The following is a 12,611-nucleotide window of genomic DNA, read 5'->3' as shown; positions in this document are numbered from 1 at the left end:
TTTATTATTCTCTCCTGTGGTAGTACAAAAACATTTATGCAATCAAGACACCTACTACATCAGGCAACAGGAATTATGAAGGCTGGAGAGCGGCTATGGAAGAAGACTTGATCTTCAGAACCTACAGCTGTAACTTCAGCCTGGATGGAAACATCCCCATTCCAGTGTAGCAGGATGCTCTGCCTGGAATGGGGTAAAACAACTCGAACAACACCCTATTTTGCAAAGCTATCAGTGGTGAACCAAGAGGGGGGGTCACGCTGTTTTTGGTGTTGAGTCATGCTAAAACCAGTCTGACTCATCAACCCCAAAGTTAAAAATCCTGATAGTGAGGTGAAGATGTGGTAGACATGGTAAAGTATCCTTATCTAAAAATGCTAAGCTGACACAGCTGACCTGGGGACACATGAATGACAATCAATCACTTTAGACTGAAAAAGTCCAGTCCCACTTTCAAACGGCAGGTTCTTCTAACATACCCCTTCTTGGAGTGTGTGTGGGGATTCCTCTCGTGGCCGGGGATGTCCCTCAAGGTTACTCCTCAAGGCTGAATGAAGAGATTTGCCCATGGTCATCGGTATGGGTGAGTAACATCAATCTCTATTTAATATTTTTTTCTTTTTTGCTAGCTTTAAGATATTTGCTTTAATAGAATTGCTTTGATATAGTACACTATACTATACTACACTATCCTAGCAGTTTTACCTTCTATACTGTGTAGTTATTTTTGCCTAATCATTTATCATAATAAATCACTCATTTTTATATAAATATATCTGGTTTGCCATCCTTAACCCTACAGAACGAAGTTGTACAAAGGTTCAATCACACCTCTATAATTCCTTAGACTTAAACCGTTGACAAAGTCCGGGAATCAGATTGGAACCAGCCACACCCACGCTCCACTCTGAGAAGGAGTTTAGAAAGCAAGGGGGTCCTTTCTGCACTTTGTGACTCAGCAGGAGGGCTTCTCTAATAAACGTTGTCTGAAGGACTGTCCCCACTCCACCCATGACATCAGGCTGTGGAGAAGGCTTTTCAGTGTCTTCCTCTTATTGTCCCCACACTCAACTGGCATCAGCTCAGGTGGCTGGCCACTGATTCAGTGCAAGGAGCTGACCCAGGGCTAGAGAAACTGGGCCACCATTGAGTCGATCACAGCTAGAACCACCAACCTGTGTATCTTCTTGTCTGTATCTGTGGTAAACAATATACGTGGTCTGAAACACCCTCCAGAGGCTTAAATCTGCTAAAGTCTCCAGCCAAATACAACAGCCTCAAAAGCCACTGGAGAATCACTGATGCTTTTTCCAGTAAGGGCACCAAAGCTTTAATTTTAAAATGGATGTCCGGGGCAGCCACCAAAACGGGGAATTTATTTGCAAATCAGGAGCAGGGGACTCCATGTTGCATGGAGGGAAAGATGACAGATTGACTGCCTTGATGAAAAGCCAGATTTTGTTTCCAGGGCTTCCCTTAGGAGAAAGCAAGTCAGCTCAGAGTTCACATCACACTTATTAACAAGTAACTGCCGTGCTGGCAGCAGCGTCAGGTTAAAATATACCCACATCTCCCACAGGCAGCCTGGGCCACAGCTTCGTGTGTGGACAATGCTTCTATTCACTGGCTGTAGCATCAGGCCACCATCCTGCTTCTATAGAGGGAGAGGCAATGCACGCTACCAGCCAGCATCACACTCCCTAGCCAGATGCCAAGGAATTCCTGTGGTGACCCTCATCAACTCCAACATACTGAAGAACCTCCTGCCTGTCTGTGACAACGGAAAGGAGGGTAGGATCCATGCCACTGACTTTTAGAAACAACATCCAGCAACAAAATTCCCTGCGTTCCCACTTAGAAAGGTGGTCTTTCTTCTTGGACCCCCAAAATCAGGTGTGTATGTAAGTGTCTCACTGTGTAAAAAATTTTTTATTTTAAATTCCTTAAAATAAAAAATTAGCCCATAGGATAGTCTGACACATGGAGACAAATCCTGTATAATTAAAAAGGAAAGGAAGCCGATTATATCCTCCTGGAGAATATTCCTGCCTGCTTCTGTTTTATTTATATGTTACAGTGTATAATGAGCTGAATATTTAGGAGGTCAGCACAAACGAAGCTGCTGACTGGACAAAAGAGAAGATCCAGCTCTGTCTGTGCTGGGAGCCAAGCAGAAGGATAGCAAGGATTTTTGGTCATCTCCTCCTCCTCCTACCCACAGCTCTCCCGAGATGCTGCAGGACTGTTCAGTTCAACTGCTTGTGCTTGGGCTGCATCAGTCTTCCTGATGTCTCTTCCCAAGTCTCCATCAAAAAAGGTCTTCTGGGTTTTCCCACAGCCCCCTGGAAAGGATGAGCGATGCCAGTGCAAGTCCACTGGCCGCTGTGAACTCTTCTAATAGGGCTGCAAATGGCTGGATGGCAAACAAGACCATTTAGATTTTGAGTATCTATAACAGAGTCTCTGCTTCCACTGAGATTTTTCTTTTTTATTTCAGCTTAAAAAAAATCTAAAAAGGTGGAAAACCTCTGGACAGGCAGCAGCTCTGCTCCACAATGAGTTGAGCACCAATTCCTAACCCAAATCCCACGGGCTGATGGGAATGGTCCCCCACCAGTGCCCCCACTGCCACTCCCATCAGCAGTGGGACACCCGCAGCTCCCTTTGTCTCCCTCCATCTTTCTCCAACTGCTAGCTCCCACAAGTGCCTTTGCCCCCTGCCACAAGGGATTCCCTCAGCAACCCTCTCCAGGCTCACCAGGGTGCCAGGAGACTCCAAAGAGCATCTTTGCAGCCATGGTGCTGCGTTAACTGGAGCACCACAGGAAGACCCTCCACAGCCTGCTCCCACCACTCAGTGCCATCGTCTGCTGGCTGCATGACCAGTGGGTGGGTGAGAGCAAAACACGGTCCCCAAAGGTCATCAGCAAGTACAAAGGGTGCTAATTGGGAAAGAAATGAAGGTAACATCCCGTGTCCCCTCCACACCAGCCAGGTTCAGCTCATTCAAAGGATCATCAGAGGCCAAACACATTGGGAAGAGCCCAGACGCATGGTGGGTAAATAGAGTGGCAAAAGGGAGCTCCTACATGGACAAACAGTGATTTGTTTTCCTTCTGTGCCTTTTAGGACAGACATGAGCTGCTTTCCAGCCATGAAGGTCAAACTGGCCTTCTCAGACTTCAGCTGGAGCCGCAGATGATTTAGTACTTAGGAGCCCATAGCTGTACTCGGTCTCCAGCTGAGCTTTGCTCCTCCTTCTGCATAAAAGCCAAAACTCCTACCAAACAACAGAGCTTGAGCATCTCAGAGGTCAGGGAAGGTCTTCTCCTTCCCCATGGAGCTGTGGATTCCCACATGCCGAAGGACAGCCGGGGATGGGGCACATCGGGGGAAAAGAAAGGGGAAAGAGGAACAGGGAGGGAAGAATAAAGGAGCCAGCAGACAGATCCCTGCTCTCAACGTCCTGCTTTGAACCCAGCCCTTTAAAAAGCAGGCAGCTAATCTGGACCGCACGTCCCAAGAAGGAAGGGATCGTACTGTTAATACAGTCAGCATCCTCGACCCAGCATGGCCTTTACACAGCAGCAAAGCCAGGGGTAATCCATCTGGTAATTGCTTCCATGAGGATCTTTACACAGCTTTAGGAACTAATGCTACTATCCTTTCCTGAGCAGCCACCCTTCCAAAACCAAGCAGCAATGAGGGGCAACGGTTAACAGCAGCATATTAATGTGAAGTGCCTCCAAGGGAGGGGAAGGTTATAAAAAACACATATGCTAGAAAAATAGATATTCAAGGAAAATGAAATAATTGCAAATACACAGGACAGCTACCTGCATGGCTTTAGCTGCCTTCAGGAAGCCACCAGCTCACCTTTTACTCTCCCTCTGTCAGCTAACTGCTTTGGGGAGCAGAGATTTAACAGGTGGGCACCAAGGCACAACTGCTCAGCAAGGACAAGAAATGCCATCAGAGAACTCCTCACTACTGCACTTTATTTCCAGTTCTGGGAAAGTCTTGGACTCCCCTAAGCTATGCCTCAGTTTTCCTGCTCCTACAATTAACTCATAAGGCTCCCACTGGGTGGGAGGTTCTCCAGGGAGCATCACCTCTGCTGAGCAGCTCCAGCACAAGGGCTTTTTTCCCCTCTTCCCATCTCTCATTCTTTACAGAGTGGCAAGAGCAGAGGAAAACCCTTGCTGGTGACTAACCAAAATGCCCTATCCCTCCCAGTTTTCCTGGCATATGCAGTGATGTGCTGCAGCCCAGTCCAGCCCAGCCCAAACAATGCCAAGCAGCTATCCTGATAGCAGTGGAGATGTTCCTGGTCAGAGCACGACTCCCTCAACACACTTAAAAGCATCACCAGGGCTGCCTTAAACCCCATGACACAGGAAGATGCAGGATACAGCAGCAGGTTATCTGCAGCTGTCAGGGCACAGCTGGAGCTCAGGACCTGCCAGTGTCTGCCTGTCAGACACCATTCCACCATCAGGAAGTGCTGGTGACCTGCATCCTTGTCTCACACAGACATATTTTGCAGAGAGACAGGCGTATTTGTAACCCTGAGCTGGTCCTCAACACACAGGTGGAGTAAGATGAAGCTCAGGTCACAGCAATGATGCTCCAGGGTGCATGTACGACCCAGCTGCCAGCCCATCCTCCCATCATTCCCTCAAGGAGAAATTAGATATAAAACATTTGTGACAGCAAGAAACCTTTGATCCTTAGGTACCTGCTGCTGGAGCGTCTGCGAGATCCCAGGCCTGGGCGCATCATGACTGACAGCACTGGAGATACAGCAGCGTAATTTAGAGTGTGTGTGTCAGCCCAAGCTGCCCCTACCTCAGCTCAGTAATAGGAATAAAAAAATCAACCCTAGTTAGCGAGAAATGCATCGTAGCAAGGTGTGGCAAGTTTGAAAATAAATAAGCCTATTGGGGAAGGACTGTGGGTCATGGCCAGCCACAAGCACAAGTGCTGTGGAAGCCTCAAGGAGATGCTGTGCCTTGGGATAATGCAGTCTTAGCTGGGGATGGGGGAAAACAGAGGCAGGACATGGCTGGTGTGGCCTGGCTGGGCAGATCACAGGCAGATCTCCAGGCTCTGGCCATCTTCCAGCAGCACAGCGCTGCTGCTCACATGAGCAAACCCTGAGCAGAGCTGTGGCTGGGCACGGGAGCCATGGCTTGGGACATGCCAGGTCCATGCCAGGCAAACAAACATGGAGACAAATGTCACTCACTTTTTCCTGCTATGTTCATGCCCCCCCCCCCATTGCTAGGAAGATCAGAGATGCAAAAGGAAAACAGAAAGAGGGGAGGAGGGTAGTGGAAATATAAAAAAAAAAAAAACAAAAAACAAAAAACAACCAAAGCTGTAACTGGGCTTGTAGCAAACAACATCTGTAATTTGGAGGACAGGTGTGTTACCACCAAGGGCCCATTACCAGAGCTCTCACACCCAAGAGAATTCTGGTCCAAGGAGCATGGCAATGCCACAGCCTGGAGGCACAGAACAACTTTCCCCCTTTCCCTAACACATTGGCAATATCTGATTGATGTTTCTGCCCATCTCTAGAAGATAAAAAATAATTTTTTAAACATCCGCTCAAAATAAAAACAAAAACCAAACCCATGCTAAGTCACCTGACGCAGCGAACTCAAAACAGCTCCTGAGAGCATGGGGATCTGGATGGAAACCAGCAACCAGGCACTGAGCTTTGTTGTTATTATCAGAAAAAAAATAAAATCTGCATTTGGCACTGATTCTCACACAAACCCAAGCATTTTACTGCAATGAGGAAAAGAGCATTTTTTGAGTCCTCAGTTATGGAAACATTGCATAGAAGACTTAATGGGCAGCTCCTGCTTGGGCATATACCAGTTCCCTTGGCTTATGCAGGAAGACATTTTCTCCACCAAGGCATTACGGCTCACGGCACGCTGATGCTCAGCCCCACAATTCCACACACTGGGGCTAACCCATGCCTGGAGGCAGCAAGCCCTGCCATGTATCTCAATGCATCAAACCCCAAAACCTCGCCCTCTTCAATGCAGACGCCAAGGCACTCCTGCAGGTGGCATTTTGTATTATCGCACGATGAGAGGAGGCACGTGGGCAAGCAGAGCAAGCATGATACAAGCCAGTAGCAGGGCTCAAATCTGGGCAGAAATAAGCCACCCTGAATCTGTTGGGTCTTCATCCTTTGGAAGCATCGGGCTTGGAAAGTGGTAGTAGCTGTGGGCATGATACAGCTCCTTGCAGCACGGTTGAGTGGCAAGTCAACACACACTCCATTCATTGGCCTTATCAGCACAGAGCTGTCACCACACAAGGCTTGTCCACCCACCTACCAGGAACAAGTTGATAGGCAACACCTCCAGCACCTCAAACTCAAAGAGTCAGCACCGAAACAGCCCAGTAGTTGCTTCCACAGAGAACGCTTCGTGCCAGGTGGACACAGCAGCACCACAGCAGAAGCTGTGTGGTATCTGCTCAAGGCAAAGGGTCCTGCCCTCAGAAAGCCATGGAGGGAGAGAAGTCCCTCACATGATGCAAGGAGTGGAGAGCAGAGGCTGGACCCACTTTTCAGGCAGCCCCCTCACCCATCTGGGTCACGTACCCTCCTGCATGCCTTTGATCCCTCTTGCTCCCACAGCGACACGCACCCCTTGCTGGCAGAGCTGCATTAAGGATTAGGTGGGATCAGACATGGGATAATACAAATCAGGCCATGTTTGCTGCTGGCAGTAGCTGCAAGGAAATGAGGAGCCAGTCTTTCCAGCCAGAGGGAAACGAGATGCCGTTAAACTCTGGCTAGGCAGGCAAGGAAAGGAGGGGTACGGCTGAGACCAGGCTAATGCAACTTCTCTGCCCCCAGGTTTAGATATACCACTGGAGCACCAGACAGCCTTCAGTTACAGAGGAAGGGACTCTCCTTGCTGAGGAGCTATGTCTCCAGCTGGGCCTCCTGGTAGGAATCAAGGGAGCAGAAGTAGTGCTGCTGTGCTGCTGGAGGGAAGTCCCTTACATTACTCCTGCAGGGTCTGTGTAACTGGAAATGAAACACAACCTTTTGTTGTCTGGATGGTCCTGAAAGCACGAGTCAAGCCCCAAACTGGTGATGCTGATCCCCTTAACATTGGGCATCCACTGGCTTGTTTCTCCTCATGGATCTTTTTCCATCCTTACCCTCCCCAGCTCCAGGCATGCCTCTATCTCCCCTTGCTCCCCTGACCCTTGGCACCAGTCACGGTGTGCCTACAAACATAAGGGAGAAGATGCCCAGAGGTACATTCAGGCTTTGACAAGCATGCTGGCATGCTGGAGCAAGTAAAAGCTGCAACGCCTCATAGAAGAGCAGAAACCCAGTAGATAGAGAAGACTTGCTAAGGAACAGACATGCCACTCCATAGACTCTTCCCAAAAACACAGCAGCCAGTGCAGAGGTCCTACCAGCTGTGTATGAGGCAGGCAGGCTTAAGCATCTCAACCAGCACTGGTCCTGATGGTTCTAAAAAAAAAAAACAACACCTGACTGCTTTTATATTTGATTTACTGCTTGTAAAGGCATCTCCAGAGCACAAGCTCCAGCTGGGCGTTTTCATACTCTTTCCACCTCCGCTGGTGCCCAAAGGAAAAAAAACTCCCATGAGATGTGAACAGCTCTGGACACACCACAGCAGGCTCTCAGCTCTGAGCTGGATGACCTGCCACCGGGCTCATGCATGGCCCTGGGAAAGGCAGGGACACAGAGCCCCAGCAGCAACACTTGCCACAGCCCCAGCAAGCCTGCGCACAGATGGCGACAAGACTGGTCCCTGAGCAGCCGGCAGCATATGCTGCTGCTGCTGCCCACATCAACGCAGATGCCTGGAGAGATGCACCAGAAATAACTGGTTACACAAGCCAAGACTTTTTATCCTGTGCAGTCAAAGAGAGTTTTAATCCCAAACTACTAGGTACAGCTGAGCATCTGAATGCACCCCCGCTTTTTGCAGCGGAAGGAACAACATCTCAAGGGCAACGAAATGGACCTAAAAATGAGCTGAGACAAAAGAAGGCCAGTGGGAAGTAACCAGTGGCTAGAGACAGCTAGGCTGGTGAACATCTGTATGGCAAAGAGTTTCTGCTCTTGGTCTGCCAGCGACCTTTATGTCTGCTCTAAAATGGGGCAATAATGTTCACTTAAGAGTCTCATGCTGAATTAATCATTGCAAAGTGCTCTACAGTTCAGCTAGGAGAGATAGGAAGGCAGCGCTAAGTACGATCATAGCTGTACTCAGCAAGACTAATGGTCTGTGCTGTGCTATGGCCCTGGTAAGCTGCGTCTAACGCTGCTTAAAGCTTCGGAGCAGGATGCAGAGCAGCCCCGGTGGGAGGGATGCACCTTCCTCCCTGCCCAGCTTCCTGCACTGGCAGGGGGCTCGTCCTGGCCAGGCACAGCCACTGTGGCGATACCTGGTTGTACTGCCTGGCTCTTAAACTGCTGAGCTGAGAAACAGGGTGTTCAGAGCAGCAGGGAAAAAGGAAGACCTTCTCATTAAACACCTGCACGGACCTTTTTCCCGTGTGTCTCTCTGGTCACCATCAAATCCAGGCAGGCTTTCAGCACCCAGAAGATGCTGCTGCAGGGGGCTACACAAGCAGCTGGCATCCAAACGCACTGAACCTGCCCCCGCCAGCTTTCTTTGATGATCCCAGATTTTGTCCAGGAAGAGATGAGAGCTATTTCCTATCCATCGTTTGTCTGCCATTAATGATTTTCCAGATCTCCAACACAATTCCCCTCCTCCATCCCAGGCTAAGCAGACCAAGCCTGCTTCTTGTGGAGAAGCCATCACCCTCTGTCCCCTCTCTGCACCATTTCCACCCCTCTGAGAAGGCAGTGAGCAAAAGCAGGCCAAATTTGCTGACAATTCACGTGGCAGCACCCTGCTTGTCCTCACAAGGAGAACCCAAGCACAAGTCACCCAGGAAAGGCCGTTCAACAGTCCTGTCCTCTGCCTCACTACTTAAATGTGACTACAAAAAGACAAGCAGCAAAGGCATTATTATTCTAAAATACGAATCCAGACTGCTAAAAGGCACCAGGATCCTGGTACACCAGGACAAGATGTTTTTCCCCTCCACAGGGCATTTGGCAGGGGCTCTGCTATTTCCAACACCACAGCTGAGCTCCAGCAGGCTCGCTGTGGCTTATCCCTCACTCCTGTCCAGCATCAGTGATGCCAAACAGGAATGGGCAGCCAGCACTACCGGAGCAGGGCTCCGCTGCCAGCACCAGGCTAAGCCCACCAGCCCTTTCCTTCCTGAGACACGAGTGGTGAAGGTGAGGAACAAAATTAAAATTCTTCTCTGTGCTTTGATTTAACATTTTATCTGTACTGGAAGCATCAGGGAAAACACGTGGGAAATGTGAAGCAAGTAAGTACCCTGTCTCAATAGCGGGAGAAGCCAGAAAAAACACTAGGGCATCTAGGGCAAGTTCTGAGAGGCTCATTTTAAAATGTTCCCTCCGCCAACACAGATAAATATTTGAGAAAAAAAAAAGTTACACGAAAATTCAGTTGACTCATGAAGAGCAGGCACGTTAAATATAGAAAATAAATTAAATAATTAAAGGGCAAAAGAAATTGGATTTTAGCCCTGCTTTGAGCACAATTTTCATTACAGCCTTACACAGGGAGCTACCAAGCTGCTTTTAAGCATCAAAGTGGGTGAAGTAAGTGGCAAAGTGAGCTTCTGCCATGCTCCCAGGCCACGTTTTCCCCTGTGGGAAAGCACAGAGCAGTGGAATTAGTGCAGGGAGCTCCCTCAGCCGCTGCCCTGTGCCCCCAGGGCACAGCACAGCTTCACCCAGTGCTCCCCATCCCTTTTCCATGTCTTGATGGGGCAGCTGAAGTGTGGAGACAGTGACTGCTTTGCCTACAGAGGCTCAGAAATTCTCCAGGGGATGTAAACCCACTGGGAATGTGCTATAAGCTGTTAGCCCAGCTGCTGGGTTCTCCCACAGCTGTGGGTATATGTGGCAGCTCTTTGAGTACAGTTCAATTCAAGCTTAAAAAATTAAAAATAAAAAAAAAAATCCAGCTCCAACTAGGCTCAGAAGCCTTGGGACAGGATGAAATTTAGGCTACAGATGTCACAGCCAAATCCTGTTATTGCCAGGAGCCCAGCCCTGCAATTCAAAGGTGCCCTGGCACAAACTCACTCCAAATGCAGCTCCCAGCCTCTGCTGAACTCAGAAATTACACATGGCAAAAAGGGAAAGCTCAAAGCATCTGCACCACTTTTGGGAGCTCAGCGCTGAGCTGGCTTACCCAGTTTTACCAGTTCCCAGGCAGAGCAGCAGAGCTCCTTGCTCAGACCAGCGGTGAAGCCCAAGGCTGCCCAGGGATAAAAGAGCCTTGTGCTCTTCAAACCCAAGAAACTATTCCCCAACTGTGAGGCAGGAAAACACTCGTGGCAAGGCTGTGCTGGCAGGTGCCTGCCAGGAACAGGGGAACGGCAGGGATTTTGGGCACCAGTGTCCAACTCAACAGCTTTCTACTTTCACAGCCTGCAAGATCCAGTGGACAAAGGATGTGAGTAGTATCATAACAGCCAGGGAGAGGATAAGCTCAGAGTCAGGCTCTTTTATTAACATTCCTCTCTTTTCTTCTGACCCTCAAAAAGGTCCTTTTCTCTTCCTGAATTGACATCCTCAGAGTCTCCACTGCAACAACAGTGACAACGCAGAGGTGACCTGGTCAGCCCACAGAGGTAAAACACGAGAAGCAACTTTAAAACACATTTTTGTGTCTTTTTTTTTGTGTGTGATCAGGTGGCTGGAAACCAGCAGCATCAACTCCCTAAATAACATGTGGCATCTGATGCTACCCCGCTGATCTTGGCAACAACCCCTTCCCTCTCAGCTACAGAAAACCTATATATAGGAAACCATATATCTATATATATACATATATATGACTTTCATATTACTTTGCCTTTCCTAAACAGTCCGGTAAGGCATCACATATTTGCTTTTCCCAAGCAGAAGACTGGCACAACCATGGCTAAGCAATGTCCCCCAGTTACTGTGCCACACTGAAAGTGTCAGCCTGTTGCTTTTCCTGCTTCACTTCAACGTGTGTGGCTCAATTTTGGTTTTAATTGTAAAGTTCCCACATTCTGCAAACCAAATGCAGCTGGAATTGAAATCGAAAAGTAAAACCACCCATCAACAAAAATCAAAGCACTGCACTGCCAAAATTGAGTGGGATGCACAAAGCAGGGAGCTTAAACAGGGAGGGAAAAAATGGAAATTACATTAATAGCATGTTTTCATTTGTAATAATCTGAGAGCCTGGTAATGGCACTGGAAGGTAAGCTACCCTCAGCCCAAGGAGAGGTAGCTGTTTATGAAACCATCTGGGCTGTCAGCAGCTCAAACACCACGAGAAGGAAAAGTGTAAAATGGGCAGGTAGAGTCAGGCTGTCAGCAGCCTTCTGGGCAGGGAGAGGATGATCTGTCCTCCACCTGGCAGAGGGGGAAGAGAAAAAAATCCAGAAATTGTCTGCATTATGGGGAAGAGTAGCAGTCTGTGGTTTATGGGTTTTGTTGTGTTTTTTTCATTGTATGTAACTTATTTATTTAGGCAGAGGTTTATAAATCATTGCCTTCTCAAAAGCCAGCACCAAGGAATGACTCCAGGAGAGTATTTCTTTGCTTTTAAGGAAGCCTTGTACAAAAATGATCAGATCTATTTAATGGGCTGTTGAAACAGTGTAATGCCAGCCTCCTACATTATCATGGTTCCTAATGATTTTACTAACAAAGAGCTGGAAGGAGATCGACTTGGCATTCCTGGCCCCTGCCATTACATGCTGCTCAGACATGAGCAGTATAGCTCAACAGCAACAGGTAGGATGATGTTTAATGCCCACCTCTATATCTTGACATTGTCTGGTTTGAAATAGAGTCCTCATGCCACTTACTGGCAGTGAAACTAATAGGATTCTGTAAAGATCAATCCATAAATGCACAGACGTTAAAATGAATGGTTTCCTTTCTGTTCCATTTATGGGAAGGCTCTTTTACGGATATCTATATGCTGGCATAAAAATTGCAGGAACAACTTTCTAAGTCTTCATTAAATTCAGGGGGACTTTTGTAGAGAAGATTGCTTCAAAAGAAACTGCTATTTCCCACAGCAGTTCACTATTACCTACAAACCCAAAAGAGCTACACTTGCTTGTGAGAGCTGCCCCAGCCACACCATAGTCCTGATGGGCACACAGGAGCCACAGGAGGAAAACCAAGGTCAGGATTAAGATGTTACAGCAAGCCCCCTGCCCAGCACAGGTGCTACTGAACAGAAATGATGTGCTACTGTTCACCCACATCCTAAATGCTGCCCAACACTGCCCTGCCCTGCTGGCACGGGGACTGCTGTCACTGGAAGGCTTCCAGAGTAGAGAAAAAAAATCATTAATAAAACTGAGTGCTTCTGGGCAGGCCAAGGTGAATGTTTGTTGATAGCATATTTAATGAAAGCGAATGGGGAAAAAAAATGTATTTCTTCCTCGCCCTACCCACTGTGTAAATGATGGGGGTATGTTTG

General features: G+C 48.2%; 1 protein-coding gene across 1 annotated transcript in view; it reads right to left on the bottom strand.

Moving 5' to 3' along the window:
* GALNT14 (polypeptide N-acetylgalactosaminyltransferase 14) overlaps nucleotides 1-12,611 on the bottom strand; it is a 100,577-nt gene that overhangs the window by 71,025 nt on the left and 16,941 nt on the right. The gene's annotated exons all lie outside the window — the stretch shown is intronic.

This window comes from Pipra filicauda, unplaced genomic scaffold, assembly GCF_003945595.2.
Source record: "Pipra filicauda isolate LSUMZ 115617 unplaced genomic scaffold, ASM394559v2 scaffold143_size2779998_pilon, whole genome shotgun sequence".
NCBI classification, from domain to species: domain Eukaryota; kingdom Metazoa; phylum Chordata; class Aves; order Passeriformes; family Pipridae; genus Pipra; species Pipra filicauda.
Note: the sequence above shows the minus strand (reverse complement) of the source record. Positions and strands in the feature narration are given on the sequence as shown.